Source organism: Lucilia cuprina, chromosome 4 (assembly GCF_022045245.1).
Source record: "Lucilia cuprina isolate Lc7/37 chromosome 4, ASM2204524v1, whole genome shotgun sequence".
Lineage (NCBI taxonomy): Eukaryota > Metazoa > Arthropoda > Insecta > Diptera > Calliphoridae > Lucilia > Lucilia cuprina.
The window spans coordinates 75,026,871-75,042,469 of NC_060952.1; the positions used below are offsets into that span (position 1 = coordinate 75,026,871).

Sequence of the window (15,599 nt, forward strand, 5' to 3'; positions counted from 1 at the left end):
TAGACTAGACTATAGACTAGACTATAGACTAGACTATAGACTAGACTATAGACTAGAATATAGACTAGAATATAGACTAGACTATAGACTAGACTATAGACTAGAATAAAAACTATACTAAATTTGACCTGACTAGACTTTAGACTAGAATATAGACTAGACTATAGACTAGAATATAGACTAGGCTATAGACTAGAATATAGTCTAGACTGTAGACTAGAATATAGTCTGAATAGTCTAGACTATTCTAAAGCAAACAACCCGACGATCCATTTTTTCTTTTTACAGACAACGAATATATTCTCGACGAATCTAGCGATCCTTTGACATAGGAAGTTCGATAGTTTCGAGCCTTCTGTAGAGTGTACTTTATTCGGATTAGTACCTAAACCTTTAATGGTATCGTGACATTGAAGATTAACAATAATGTTCACTAGATTATTCCAAATATTAAAATATTTGATACTGGTTTTGAAAGGGTTAAGTTTTCATGAATTCAACTCTATAACTAACATTTTCTAATGCCACTTCCCCAACACAATTTCAAAGTTCCACTTCAAATAAAAAACCTCAATTAACATCCCCATGATAAAATAAAAATGTTTAATAGAAAGGAAAGATGAAAAAAGAGAACAAAAATAATGAAACCTAGAAAAAAACAGGTCTACACACATTTCAGTTTTTTTAAATAAACACATACAAAACTTTAGCAGGAGATTTTAAAACAGGGCAGAGGGGGCAGGGGAGGACAAGACATACATACATATTCTTAAACCTCATATCTCAGCTGGTGTAACTGGAGAACTTTTTTCTATAAAGATGTTTTCCTTCCTTTTTAATATCATTTAACAAATTTGTTTTTGTTGTTAATTTTTTCACTAAACAATTTTCAAACTCGCACATACATATGTACATGTATACATACACCCAAACAAATAGACAAACAAGTATGAACAATCATATTTATTTTATGAATAAAAATTACATCATTTTCTGCTCTTACAACAACAACAAAAACACATTCTCACACTTTAAGTAATGACAACAACAATAATGATCATTTATATATTACTTGCTAGATCGTAGACTAACTTTACAACTTGATAATAAACATTATGATAATAAACTTCATTATGATGACAATTATCATTATGATGATTTATGTACATTGTATTTTTAATGAAGATGATAATTCCTGTAACCATCACGTAGGCTGTTTTTTTTTTTTTGTATGTAGGCATCTTCTTCTATGATTTTGTTGTTTTCTTTACACACAAAGTAATTTTATACATAGAAGCTTTTTTCCATATACATATTTGTTGTTGTTGATTTTGTAAGATTTCTAAAAGATTTTTAACATAAATAACAATAAAACAGTAATACACACTCACACACAAAAGTTTAAAACCTTTTACGCTAAAAAGTTAAAATGTCATTTTCAAAAGTCTCTGAAATAATTTCCTTTTTGTGAAATAATCTAAAACCTACCAAAAAAAATCATGTTTTTATTGTTGTTGTTTTTTGGGAAACGTCATCTTATCATTACAAAATACTAGTCAGGGTTGTATAGTAGATATTGGTATTTAAATGAACTGAGTATAAAATGAACTCAAAATAAGATCCGTCTGAATTTGTTCGTTGACTTGCGTTATGTTGACTTTGAGGGCCACCATATCCTTCATTCTAATTCCTATTCTGAAACTAGACCCCCCGGAGGTCTAGTTATAGGTAGGTATAGAGATGCTACCAGTATCTCTCTACCGGGACTATAAACTGGTGATGTCACTTCAATCCTCTGCTTGTCCTTGGTATGATTTGAAATGGGGTCCAACCAGAGAACCACATAATCTGGAACTACGGGTGGCCAGTTGCCCGTAGGACTATGGCTGGTCTTTTAGCTGAGGTTTATTCAGGATACACGTAATGGCTGTGGTTTAAAACCAAATTATGGGGGAAGTGTAAGTGGCGGATAAAGGACGCTAGAACCATCGGAGCACGTTTCATTGACGATACATCCCATGTTGGTGTATTGTAATCCTGGGGTATAAAGATGCTCTAGTCTGCCGGGACTTCGGCTTGGTATGATTTGACATGGGGTCCAACCAGAGAACCACATAATCTAAACCGTAAACTTAAATGAATGTGTCTGGGTTCAATGGTGATGGATGAAAGGTATCATACACAAGTGATCATATAATTTTCTTTCCTTGTCCAGGTATGTTCAGAGTAAATTCTCTTCATACCAGAATTACCACAGTCTAGGCTTATTTGACGGATTCGTACTTCTGTCTACCGAATATATCTCTTTTCGACTCAACAGAGGCCATCCCATCTGCGTGGTTGTACGCGTGCAGCAATGGTCAGAGATTAGATAGATTTAGAGTATGACAAAGCCATTCACATTATTTGTCAGAATTCTGCCATGATTAAGTTATTTATTAAACGAAAACCTGTATAGGTAAGTTGAAGGTTTAACACCGCCTCTTTTTGGGCAATAATCTGAGATCATGTTTCAATTGTTTTGAGAGGCATTTTTTTAAAAGAGTCTTTATCTGACAGACGTCCAAACCTGCCAAAATTTCGAGTTTTTATGACCACTTTTGCTTACTACGACTATATTCGTAGCCAATCTGGTGATCGTTTTGATAACATATAACCAAATCGCTTAGAATCTCGAAGATTAAACAATGTCCCTTTTGAGCAATAATCTATCTAATGTCAATAAAATACGTTCAAATTCGGACTAATTTGGACGTCACTAGTTCTCGTAAATGCCTTTTGCATACAACGTTCTCATTCCCAGCCAATCTGGTTCCAAATTCGAACGTAAAATTGTGCTAATTCCAAGGCCTTGTAAACACTTTTGCTTACAACGCCTTCATTCTCTGCCAATCCAACGATATATTCTCCAAATTCTTTACTCTTGCAACACCTCAATATTCAGCGAATTTGAGCTTCTCATTCAGTAAATTTTTCGATTGACTGCCAATTTCGGACGCTTCTTTTTGCTCAATTCTTTAAGCATCAATGGCATAAGGAAACTTTATCCATTATCACCTACTTAAAACTTTCAAGTTAGAGGAGTTTTGCATATATGGATGTACAAGATCTTGGCTTCTGTGTAATTATCATCGACTTCGAATGTTGATTATAATCTAAAAGAATCGGACGTATCGAACTTGAACCATTAAATATTTGGAAATCGACTTTGTTCTACTCTATTCTTCAACTTTTCATGATGACTCGGCATCTATTAATTTTAATGAGTATATCCCTCTTTGTGCTTTTAAAACCTTTAATATGAAGTTAAATATTGAACCTTTAATATGAAGTTAAATATTAAGATGGCATTTCCGGAAGCCCTTTGAATCGGTATCGGAAAAACAGGTGCATAATTATGTATATATCGTACTCATTTTAATACCCATTACCAACCTCCCAACTCTGTACAAAACCAAAATAATAAAGCTCTTTTCGCTAATAGCTCTTGTTCTCTCTCTCTCTCTCTCTCTGCCAACCAAAAAAACACAAAATTTTCTCTCTTACTAAATAATAACAAAACAAATTCTCAAATATTTTAAAGTTTCTCTTGTTTATAGTTTAAATTTGTATTTGTATGTGAAAATGTGTGTAGTATTTTGTTTTCTGTTTTGTTTATGTACTAAATGAACAAGAATCACGCAATAGGGCAAGGCAAACAAGGCACAAACGGAATTTTTCATTATGATCATGCTACACAATCGCAAACATATCAACATACATAGATACACAAACAAACACACACACACAAACACTTAGGCATATCCATCCATCCACTCTCATCTATTTCGAACATACCTACACTTAAATTTGTTGCTGTTGTTGAAATGACTCCACACGACACGATTCAGTGACTATGACAGCGCGAGTCTATGATTACTATATGGAAGGTATGTACGTACGTATGTTTAGATGGATCGAGGTATTTATGTATGTTTGTATGTATGTATATGTAGTGTTTAGCATTTTTGCGCCTGGGTGTTGTTTGTCTATTCATCCATCCAGCCAACAACCATCCGTCTTATTATTTACGTTACGACAGTGGGGATTTTTAGACAAATAAATCTTTATGTTTGTACGATCCATACTACCTTTATCTAAGTGTATTTATTACTTAGGAAGTGTATAAACTGTTATCACTGTAAAGATTTAAACTTAAAACTCGGGATATCGATCTTGTGATCAACAGTGAGCGCACAAGAAGAGTGCTTGTGGTCTTAAACTCTGTGCAATAGTTTGTTTTATGTACCTGTGTTACCTGAACATCTCAAATTTTAAAATACACTACGAATGTAGGTCGAATTTCTGTATCATGAATGTCTCTTTTAAAATGCAAGTTCTGGAACGTGTTCAAGAAACAAATGTTTCAGATATTCTGTGTAATTCCACAGAAATCGGATCTGTTTTCGGATGATTTGGGGTTCCTTTGATGTATTATTATTGGCTATTTTTTAACAATTGCAGACAGATTAGCAATCTTATTTGTGGATATATCGAATCGCAAAAGTTCTAATTCTAGTGGACGTCAGGAAATCTATTGCTTTGGCTTCACATTTTCCAAAAAACTTTCGAACTTTTAGAGTTTGTTTGATGTACGATCCTTGGTTTAATGGTTGGTTTAGTATAGGTACTTATTTTAGAATTGACAGCTTAAGACTCTGCCCAAATTCAGCAATAATATCTTGGACAATTTAGAGTTCCTTTCATGTAGTTCTGGTTAGTTATGGTGGGAGACTACTGAAGCAGAATCATTCGAATAATGGAATCAAATGCTTTCAGTGCAATTCTGTTTTAGAGAAATCAGTAATGTCCTTCAGCGATCTAACAGCAAAACCAAAAACTCGATTTTGAATTTCGTACTAGTTATAATGAAATAGTGACACAGATGTCTGCTTAAGTCGTAACAATCGAAATTATGGACATTCTTCGGTAATCTAGGGTTTATAAGTATTTATGTCGACAGATGGTTAATCTAATCGATCCACCAATCTTTTAGGAACTAAATAGCCAATAGCCATCTTTATCATATTCTACATCGTATTCTCTTTCACAGTTCCATAGGCATATATAATCGATCTTTTTTTGACTAAACACCGATCTTTGATGTGCTGAATAGCCAATAGTCATATTTATAATGCAACCTCTTAAGGCACGAATGGACGCAACTACTTTGTATTCTTACACAATTCTACAGACATGTCTGCCGGCGTTCTTAAGTTTCATCAACATATGAATGTCTGTTAATTGAATATCGAAGCGATGTTCTTGTACTTAGTCCTCAAACTTTTGGAGAGTTGACTTTGATGAACATATTTTACAATCACATCTTGTAGAGATGGCTTGGAAGATCAGTAACCAATAATCTTTTGGATAATGACGTTTAACGTAGTTGTGTTAAGATATTGATAATCTAATCGAACGTTTCTTGGCTAAACACTAATCTTTGAGGATCTGAATATCTAACAGTCATCTTTATCATCTAACCTCTTAAAGTATGTATGGACGGAACAAATGGACCATCGTATTCTCTTTCAAAGTTTCACAGACATGTCTGAGGGCATTCTTAAGCTTCTTCAACATATTTTTGCTAACTGATTAAATACATATTGAATTGCTGTTCTCGTTCTTAGTCCTCAAACTTTTGGAGAGTTGACTTATTAAGGCCGTTGATTGAATATCGAAGGGATGTTCTCTTGTTTAGTCATTAAAATTTTAGGGAGTTAACTATTACGTATTCTCACAGTTCCACAGACATGTCTACCGGCGTTCTGATGTTTCTTTAACATATTGATGTTAGCTAATTGAATATAAAATAATGTTCTTTTGTTTAGTCGTCAAAATTTTGGAGAGTTTTAAACCTGCATTACATCTAACAACTACTCTTTTTACAGAGTTGACTTTGAAGATCAGTAGCCAAAAACCATGATAATATTTTTGTCGATTTTAAGCAGAATACGATAATAAATCGTGAACAATTTTTAGAGAGTTTACTTTGACGATCACAAACCAACACAAATTTCCATAGTCTAAGTGATCTTCAAAGTCATTGGAATGTTGACTTTGAAGATCACTAATCAACACAAATATTGCCCAGCTCAAGATAAGCCTCCAAATTTTAAAGAGTCAACTTTGAGGATCACAATCAACACAAACTTTTATTGACTCCAGTTAACTTTTCGAATTTTAAAGAATCAACTTTGAATAGCAAAAACTCGGGCATATATATCAAGCAATTTAAACTCTCTGGGTTTTCTCCAAAATTGAGAAATGAAACTTTGGAAAGTAATCGATATTGAAATTTTATCAAATTTTCTCTCAGCTCCACTGTAAATTATTGTATAGCACATACAAAGTAAAGGTATCTATCTCTATTTCTATGTTTATATGAGACTCATGGCAGTAGTACTTTTAGATTGGTGTGTCCGTACTGATCGTACATACATACATAAATATTTGTTTCTTTGTATATGCATGTGACTATGAGTATGCGAGTGTATTGTATGGGGGCATTAGAAACAACAACAACAAAAATATTAACAACCACATTGTGTATTTCTATGATCTTTGCTCATGCAAAGGAAAGGCAACAAACAATTCAATGACAAAAGCTCTTTTTTTCGCTGTAGCTGTTGTTGCTGCTGCTGTTGTTGTTGTAGTATACGTGTCCGTCCGTCTGTCTGTGACTATTTGTGAGGAGGATAGTAGTGTGTATTAAGCACATTAGATGTGTCGGTCGGTTGTTGGTTGATAGCTTAAGGGGGCATACAAGGGGTATAAATTGAGGTATTTTTTTCTATTTCTACTAAATTCTAAGGTGGGGATAATAATGGTGGATAATAATAGACAAACAAGGCAACGAATAGAAATAGACAGACGGACAAAAAAAAAGAGTTGGAACTGAAAAAAACACACACACTTACACAATATAGAAAAGAAAATAAAGGTTAACGAAAATGTACATAGTACTAGAAAAAACATGAATTTATTTTAAGGTGGGTATTTTTTAAATTATACTTCACTTAAGAGTTTCGTTAGGGAAAACTAAAAATATCAAAAAAGGAGTGGAAAATAGATATGTGCTCAAAGTTTAATAGAAACTCCAACACAAAAAATTACTCAAATTTAAAACAAACAAATTCCTTAAGCCACCCTTAACAACAACAAAAAAGCAACGCCTTTCGCTATTAATAACTCCTTTATTACATATTAATAAATCCTTTTATAAACCACCACTGTTTATTTTCCTTGATTGACTAACATTTCCTACTTTCATATTTAGGGGAAATTTCAAAATTCCCCTTTTCCTTTTTCCTTCTCTCTCTACTTACTTGCTTATGACATTTCTAAAGCTTTTTCTGTTTTTTTTTTATTTCATTCGTCATCCACCCTGTTTTTTGGAAACACAACAACAATAATAATTCTGCTGCTGTTGTTGTTTCCATTAAATGTTGTAAAGGAAATAGGAAACTAAAACAGGTCAGAGACTGTCAGAGAGTAAGAAAGAGAGCATTATAACGGCGTTTTCTAACTTTATTTTTGTTTTTCTTAGCAAAATTACAGGAGAACTTTTTCTTTGGAGAGTCTCTCTTTTTTATAAATGTATTTGCTCTTTAAATTAAACTTTCAACAGTGAATTGTTTTGTAAATATACAGGGTGTTTTGGACAAAAAAAAATGCACGTACACGTTTTATTTAATTAACATTAATTAGCACTTGATTTTAAAAAGTTGAAATTTTAAAGGAATTTGTGAAGATTTTTGAAAAATTAAAGTAGGTTGTTTAAATTTAAGAATAAGGAAATGATGACATTAAAACTTATGACTAATTTTGTGAATAATTAATATATTTGTGATTTTTAAATAATATTATGTCAGCCTTACAATCAGTACACCGCAATGAATACTCTGCTCACAATTTCTATGGATGGTTAGCTCTTAGCAGAGATTACATGATCCGCTTTCTAGAGGTTTATTTTGATAACCTTAACCATGGTCATCCATTAAACTGTCTTCCGTCTCGCTCCCTTGGAGGTTTATTTGGATAACCTTAAACATGGACATCCATTAAACTGTATTCTAGAGAGATGGGGATGACCTCTTTGCTCTTTCGATTTGTCTCCTCTGTGTTGTCAGGCGAGCAAGCGATTAACTCCTTGCTTTTAGAATTTGACTCCTTAACATTAACTGTAGAGAGCATCGCCTTCGGTATTTTAGGCTTTTTGTAGGGTCTTGTGTAACTGCCATCACATACGGCTTTATGTCAGGAACAAAAATTCAAAGAAATAGGATGAAATTGTGAAATTTTTAAATATAATAGTATTTAAGAATTTTCCCCTAGATTGACTAGAGTCTAGACCATTTACTAGACTATAACTAGAATTAGACTGGACTATTGACTAAAATACAAACTAAAGTCTAGATAATAGACTCCACTACAGACTAGGCTATAGACTAAACAATAGACTAGAGTACTAGAGACTAAACTATAGACTAGACTATAGGCTAGACTATAAACTAGACTATAGACTAGACTACAGACTAGACTATAGACTAGACTATAGACTAGACTATAGACTAGACTATAGACTAGACTATAGACTAGACTATAGACTAGACTATAGACTAGACTATAGACTAGGCTATAGACTAGACTATAGACTAGGCTATAGACTAGACTATAGACTAGGCTATAGACTAGACTATAGACTAGGCTATTGAATAGAGTATAGGCTAGACTATTGAATAGATTACTGACTAGACTATAGGCTAAAGAATTTACAATAGACTAGACTGCATACTACACTATAGACTGTCTTACAGACTATACTTTTAGCTGGACAATATAGTAGACTATGGATTAGACTATAAACTAGAATATAGAGATTAAAATAGACTAGACCATATATTAAACGATAGACTGAACTATAGATTAGACTGGAGAATCTTTAGAAAATAGAGTGTACTATAGACTAGACTAAAGACTAGGCTATAAACTAGACTACTACCATAAACTACTATAGAAGACTATAATATATTAGACTAAATTGAATTAACGATTATAAACCATCGACTACTATGTGACCTACTTAATATGTTAGAAAAAGTATCATGATATCAAAAAGTACTGGAAAAATGCTAAAATGTGGAATTTTCTAATGTCTGACTTTTAAAGTAGAAATTCTAAACATTTTATCATGAAATCGTTACCAAAAATAGATTTCGCTACGAAATTTTAGTTATTTTCAAATAAGGAAAGGCCCCTAACATTAAAGCAACAACAATTCCTCCAACTGTTAAGTATTTCCCAGAATAATTACCGATTCAAAATCTACAACCTGTTTTAAAAAGAAATCCAAACTTTCAACTTTAAGTTATTCACCCTGTTTCGGTGTAATTAATAAAACTTTCAGAAAAGTAAAAGAGACTAAACACTCTGAGAACAAAAATATGATCTTGTGCTTTTTTTGAAGTCATGAGAAAAAGAGTAGAATTGACTTTTTAACTCTCCGCTAAAATACGAGAAAAACAAACACACACACACACACACATGCATGCATGCATACACACAAATTGTAAAGTAAACCCACTTAAGAAGAAAAAACAACATCAAAATTGTTTTTACGTAAAAGGAGACTACAACAACAACATTTATAACAAATTAACATTAAGGCAAACAACAATAAAATATAAGACAAATATAAAATATAAATGGAATTCTACTACAGTTTGGAAAGAAGAAAAAGAAAAAAAAAACATAAAATGTAAAACTGAAAAATATAAAATAAAAAAAATGAATAAAATAATAATGAAATGAAAATAAAAATCGGTAAAGAAATCAAATTGTTTTGTGTGAAATGGGGAATATGACAACGAATGGATGGATGGCTTTGGTTGGGTTGGATACTGTTTTTAAAACTGAGGCTGCTGTTACTGATGTTTGTAGTTGTTGCTTGTTTTTTTTCTATATGGTGGTTGATTTTTATAATGATGTTGGTGTATTTGGAATAGATAGTGTTGTTGTTTGTATGTTTTTTATTAGTAGTTTTTTTAAGAGGATTTACACTTTGCTCTAATGTAGAGTGGTGGATTGTAGGACGGCCAGCAACAACAACAACGACACAAACTAAACGACATTAGGCAAAGTGGAAAGAAATACAAAAAGAAAAAAAAACAACTCAACTTGTACACGACGACAAAATAATAAAAAAAAACAACGTTGACGATGATGATGACGAACAAGAAGAAGAGACGAATCCACCAGTACAACAAATAAAGCAACGATTTGTTTTTGGCCTACGCGATCAATGAGGAGCAAGAGGACTGCTCAGTCGTGGTAGCAGTGTCGTAAATAAGAGATCGTCGTCGTTTTGTATTTTTTTATATATATAATTTAAAGGCGAACGGAAAAAGTTAATAATACAAAATAAAATTTATATTTTAAGAAAAAATAAACAGAAAAACAAGTGTTAAATGAAAATTAAATAAAATTTTATAAAAGAATTTTAAACAAAAATATAAAATTAAAAAAAAGTATGTATTAATGAAAAATTTTTTGTGAAAAAAAAAAAATACAAATTCCTTTAGAACAAACTCAAATAACAAAAACTAGGGGGGACTGAGAAAACCTCCCTTTTTCTTTTGTTACAAACTCACTTATACCAAGAAAACTATAAAAAATTCAATTGAAATTTATACAACAAGAGAACTTTAACAAAAAAAAATATAGAAAAAAATTAAACAAATTAAAAAGTTCTCATAAAATTTAAAAGAAAACAACAACAACAATAGAGCAAACGCAACGTCATAAAAGTGATCATTATATATAGCGGGGGCCAAGTAATAACAGAACGATTGAATGAATGAGTGAGAGAGTGAGTGAGTGTTTTAGAGAGTTTAAGTTGTATGCTCATTGTTGTTACTATGACTCTTAAAAACTATAGTGTGCGAGAGTGAATGAGTGTTAATAACAGTAGTAGTGGTGGTGGCTGTTTGTTTGTTTTGTTGTTGTTGGCTATTGGTGGTTGTAAGTTTTTTTTTTGGATTTTTTTTTCCTCTTCCACTTCTATTGCTGTAAATGTGTAGTGGTGTGTAACGCTGTCGACAGCGACGTCAACGTTGACTCCTCTAGGACTTGACTACTCACGGCTTAAAATAATTTTTTCTTTACGCATTACGTTCATACGCTGTTGTTACTCGTGACTGTAAGGACGTGTCGTGTTCGTGTGTCCACCTTACATTACATACATATTGTATTGTTGTTAGTTTTGTAACAGATAAAATATATTAAAAAAAAAACAACAACAAAAAATAAACAAAATACCAACAACATAACTATTTTGTAGAGATCTTTTTAAGAAAAGCTTTTTTTTTGGTTAAGTGTAAATTGAGTATAAAAGCTGTAAAGAAAATTAATAAAAACAACAACTAAATAAATCTTAAAAAAAAGCAATTTATAGAAAAAAAAATGTGAAAAATTTTCTTTTTGTTAAAAATAAATATTGAAAATTAAACAAAATTTTTTAAAATAAATTTTCAACAAATATACAAAACTGTGATTAGTGTTAAATATTTTTTTAAAATTAATAAATTTATTTCAATAAATTTTTTTTAATAAAATTTAAAAAAAAGTGAGTAAAAAAAATTTCTTTGAATTATGCTCAAAAATTTTTCTAGTAAACTATACCCCTCACTTCACTCGGAATTTTAAAACAACAAGTGCATTCATTGCTAGAGATTTATTTACATTTTAAGAGTGTTTAAAAGAGTAATTATTAAATATAAGAGTTATCAATACAACAAAAACAATTTAAGTGAAATCTTGGAAAAAAAACTTTTATAACAATTTCTTTGAAATATAGAAAATCATGAAATCTAAAAGAAAAATATTAAAAAAAAAGATTCAAGTGGTTATATGGACTTACAGGTTAAAATTTTACAAAAAAATCTAAAAAAGAGAGACAATTTACATTTTTAAATATTAAAAAAAAAAACAAATAAAACTACAGTGTTTTTGCAGAAATTTTAAAAATTTTCGAAATAATTTTAAAACTAATTTTCTAAAAATTTCAATTGAATTTATTTTAAAATAAAACTATTACAATTTGACAACAAACATTTTAAATTTACGTTTCAATGTAAAATTTCCTGCAAAATTTTGACATTTTCAAAAAGTTTCATTAAAGTTTTAAAAATCATTTACAAAATTTCTGGACTTTTTTGAGAGAACTTAAAATTTCATTCTTAATATTTTGTCTCTGTAGCTGTCAAATTGCAAAAATTCAAATTTGGAAAAAACTTTCATAGAATTTAAAGTTTTTTAAAAGAAATTGAAAATTTTCTTCAAGAATTTAAAAGTGTTAAACTTTTTGACAGATTTAACGATTCTAATTCAGAATCTGTTGGAAATATACATAAAACCAAAAAAATATTGAAAATTTAATTGTTTAATACTTTTAAAAACTTAACAAATTAATAAACAGCAAACTTTGACAGAAACAAGTGTCAAAATCATTCTCGTTAAATATACCCATGTCTTCGATACAGTTTTTCTAAAATAAACATAATATTAATGTTAATTTTTACAAAAAAGAAACGTTTCAAAACAAATGAAAATTTTTAGAAAAAACTATAAATTTATAATTTTTTTATATGCCTAAATATTGAAGTTTTAAAATGAAGCCACTTTAACTAAAAGTTTCAAAATATCCAAAGAAACCCAATTTTTTTGAAATTCTCCATACAATTTTATAAAAATGTCTTTATTTCACTTTTATTTCTATACCATCGAACAGCTGATAATTTTTGTTAAATAGGTACCTTTTTTATAAAAAAAAGTATTTTCGCAAACTTGTTGTTTTTGTTTAAAGTTTTTAAAATCATTTATAGTTAATTTCAAATCAAATATGTAAAATCTCAAGCTAAACATTTTTTAGAGTTTCACGCTCTATATTTCAATTTTCAAAAAAATATTTAAATATTTTTCAAAAATTTTCGAGAAATTCTCAAGTTTTAACCAAAAATTAAGTGAAAATTAGTTTATTACCTTGTTTTAAAATCTTTTATAAAAATTTCAATATTTCAATTAAATTTTGCATAAAATTCTAAATTAAACTCTTAAGGCTCTATATTTCAATATTTTTATTTTCATTTTTTAAAAATTTTAACATTTTTTAAAATATTTTACAATAATTACCAACAAATTAAAGTAAATTTGTCTTTAATTTAAAAGTTCTTTAATTTTTCTTTTAATTATTTATAAAAATTTTAATATTTCTGCTATAGTTTTCACAAAACCCTAAAACAATTTATATACCTAAGAACTTTAGAACCAGCCCTAAAGATTTAAGCTTAAAATTTTAAATTGTAATTAAAAATCGCTTTTAAATTTCATGATTTTGAATTTCAAAATTTTCTTATTTATGCAATAATTTGAAAAAAAAACTTTATTTTTTTATAAAATATTAAACATGACAACATTTTATACCAATTATACAAACTTTTTAGGAATGCACTTGTTTCTAATAAAATTTTCAAAGGGAAAGTCCACGTGTTTTTAACAAAAATAAGAGGAAAACTCCTATTTTTTCAAAATACAACAGAAATATGGCAATATTTTAAATTATATTCCAATACTAATAAAATTTAAAAATAATTTTTAATAATAATTAATCAAGTTGTAAATAAACCCTATAATAAAGTTATTCTAAGCCGATATCTTTATAGAAATTACAATTTTGTTTAACCTGAACATAGTTAACTTCATATTTTTATATCAGCGAAAGAAATTCTTCTATTTGTGTCTTAGATTCCCCATTTTTTTACTTTCTTAAAAAATTCTTTAATCATCTTAAACATATTAACTTCAGTTGACTTATTTGACTTCTTGACAACATCTTAAAGTTAATAAGAATCTTTTCTATAATATTCATGGTTATACTTTTCTAACTTGATCTATAAAACAGAATTGAAATAAAAACAAAAGAGCAACAAGTTAAAAAAAACCCTCTTTTTGAATATGATTCAACAATAGAAAATATCTCTTTTCTCTTAATAGAAAAAACCTATAAGACCAAAAAAAAAAAACTAATTTAGTTCAAATGATTTTGTGTGTTTCCCTCTCTCTCTTTATATCTATGGCTCCGTTTGAAATTATTACAACAACGGGATTTGAAATAAAACAGAAGAAGAATAGAAGGAAAAAGAAGCTAAAAAAAACACACACACACACAATTTTATATAATTCCTATTTTAGCTCCTCTTTTTTTTTTTTTTTTTTTTGTTAAAATTTTTTCTATTTCAAACTCTATGAAGAAAATGTTACGCCTTTTTGAGTTTCGTAATGTACACACACACAGATTCAGACATACACACACACACACAACTAAACTTTTTTTGTCTAGCACCTTAAAAATACTGCGCCCTATTGCTGCCTAGCACAGCCTAGACTTTAGCCCAGCTTTTTCCATATATAAAACAGACACATGAATTTCAATTTATGGTTTCTCATTTGTAGTTGTTGTTTTTCTAATACTTTTTGTCAAAAAAAACAAAAAAAAAACAAATAATAAAAAGAGGGCAGCTCCCCCTGGTTGTAAATAGACTTGTTGCTTAGAAAAACTTAAAAACGAAAACACAACAAAATGGTTTTCACAATACAGACTTTTGTTGTAATTTTATGTGAATGTGTGTATTTATTGTTGTAAATTAGTTTAGAGGATATACAGTAGTAATATTTAATTTTGTTGTTGTTGGTTTTTTTTTCCTCATTTTCTAACAGTATCTCTATGTTGTAGATTTTTTATTTTGATGCAGTCATCTGTGACGTGATCTCTGTTTATAATAATAATCATAATAATGATATTGTTATTGTTGTTGCTTATTTAAAGGTTTTTTTATATGCTAAAGCAGGCATGGAAAATTGAAATTTTGAAATGTTACAAATAAGAATATTTAGTACTTTTTAGGTTTTAACTACTTACTAAACTAATTTTTCACTAGACTAGACCTAAAACTAGAATATAGACCATAGACTAGACTATAGAATAAGGTAAAGACTAAACTAAAAGACTGTTAGGGGAACATAGAATAGACTAAAGACTTAAAATTAGACTTTAGAATGGACTGTATACTAGAATATAGACCATAGACTATACTATAGAAAAGGATAAAGACTAAACTGTTGGCTGGGCATAGAATAGACTAAAGACTAAACTATAGTCTGAACTGTAGACTATAGACCAGTTAAAAAACTAGAATGTAGACTACAATATAACATAAACTAAAGACTACACTATAGACTATACTATACTAGTCTAAGAGTCTAGAGTATATTCTTACTCTGTAGAATATACGCAGACTAGACTATTGACTAGGCTATAGTGCAGACTATATAATAGCATAAGAATAAACTGTTGGCTGGACATAGAATAGTTTAAAGACTAAACTATAGACTATAGACTTGGCTATAAACTAGACTAAAGACCATACTAAAGACTAAACTATACAATAAGCCATGCTAGACTGAAGAATATACTGTAAACTAGACTATTGACTACACTTTAG

At 29.7% G+C, this 15,599-nt stretch overlaps 1 protein-coding gene across 3 annotated transcripts in view; it reads left to right on the top strand.

Annotated features, from left to right (window-relative positions):
* LOC111687900 (protein tramtrack, beta isoform) overlaps positions 1 to 15,599 on the top strand; it is a 38,392-nt gene that overhangs the window by 9,764 nt on the left and 13,029 nt on the right. The window contains exon 1 of one of the 3 annotated variants that reach the window (XM_046950275.1): positions 9,752 to 10,568. The exons of 1 other annotated variant lie outside the window; for it this stretch is intronic. The gene's annotated coding sequence lies outside the window, so the exon portion shown is untranslated. Of the gene's footprint in view, positions 1 to 9,751; positions 10,569 to 11,625; positions 11,666 to 15,599 lie in introns of those variants that run through there. One more of the 3 variants, XM_046950277.1, reaches the window with a different exon arrangement.